Here is a 1,711-nt window from a genome sequence, read left to right on the forward strand (position 1 = left end):
CTGGTCGGTTTATTCACACTTCGGAGGCCTTCTGATGACACCTCGCACAGTGTAGGGGTCCTTATGGAAAAAGAAACTCCCACCGTGGAACATACACGTTCAAAAAAGCTGTGAAATACCAAATAGAATAAAAATGTGGAAAGTGAATGATTGCATTATTCCTTCCTTGATTTTTAAAATCCTGGCTGCTGAGAGAACACGTCTGAACAAGAAACACCTGTGATACAGTTGGCAGTGGGTAGTTTGAAGTGCCAGTTGTTCCTCAGCCTGTTTTCTGTAAAGCTATTTGTCAACTAGAGCCATCCAGTGGTGCATCAGGGAACTAGGGTTTACACAGCAAAACAATGAGGCCTTCAAAAGAGACACGAGCCACAATTCATTACTGAGATTTCTCCCTTTGAACAAAAATTGCGTGTCATCGTGGAATTATTATTTATCCAATTAAACTCTGTGAACATTCCTCGTAACGTGGTATAAAATGATCCAAATAAACAAACAAACAAGTAAATAAGACGATTCGTCAAAAAGCCGATGGCCGTCTCCCCAGACACTTTCAAATCCCAACGTTCTCCTCGACAGCTGGAGTCCGAGGTCACGTCCGCAGGAGAATCCCTGTGTGAGTCACTGGGAGAAGAGGTGAACCTCAGGGCGAGGAAACACAGACATGAACTGGTTTCCACTTCCCTTCATCTGGAGTTCACAAAGTTCTCCACAGTAAAAACAATAAAAAAAAGTTCATGTCAACATTTGGATATTTTGGATAAATCACTTTGCTGTTTGAAGGCCAAAGGTCATGTAAATACAATTATATCATATTATTTTGTTATTGTCTGTGGAAATCTCAGTCGGACAAAACCTGCCACCAGCTGTTCAGTAGCTTCTACTTTGTAGTTGGAGTGTTTTTCTTGCTGCAGTGGATGAGAACAGCTGTACGATGATGACGTCCATGTGAAAACACAGCAGGAGATGACTCTTTGTTTTCTACGTGCAGACAGGAAATGAGAAGTGTGGCTACCGCCGGACCTCTGGAGCTCAATGAGACGGAAGAGGCCAACTCAGGAGGTACAAAGGTAAAAGTACACAACAATAACAACAACACAAGTATAAATAAAAGATTTTGAACCATAAACGTGTGACAGAAATCGAAGCGTGGCCACACACTACAACGACAAAAACTAGAATACAGTAAAATTAGGGAACAATACATTTATTTTAAGCTTTGATTCAAAGGAAGCTTCTTACTCAGCTGCTGTGTTTCCTCAGTTTGTTCCAGAGCCTCTGAGCTCTGAAGATCTGTCCCATTATGACTTTACTACTGAATTATTATTATTATTATTATTAGTAGTAGTAGTAGTAGTAGTAGTAGTAGTAGTAGTAGTATTGAATATAATTGAAGTTTATACTTCTTCTCACTTCTTTTGGAATATAGCGTTTAAGTTTTTTTTCCTCCAATACTTTGTATAGTAGTTAGTTTGTATAATTTCTCTTTTTTATTTACATGTTTGTAATAAATAAGAAAATGGAATAAAAATGGTTGGTGATATTATTATCATTATTATTATTAGTAGTAGTAGTAGTAGTATTCGTAGGGAGTAGTAGTACAGTATTGAAGTATGAAGTATTATCATCATCATTATTATTAAGTTGTTGTTTTATTCTTTGTTTTTCTGACCCGAAACCAGAGCCGTCTCCATGGTAACGCTCTGAGTAC

The sequence above is a fragment of the Hippoglossus hippoglossus genome, chromosome 8 (assembly GCF_009819705.1).
Source record: "Hippoglossus hippoglossus isolate fHipHip1 chromosome 8, fHipHip1.pri, whole genome shotgun sequence".
In the NCBI taxonomy this organism is placed as follows: Eukaryota; Metazoa; Chordata; class Actinopteri; order Pleuronectiformes; family Pleuronectidae; genus Hippoglossus; species Hippoglossus hippoglossus.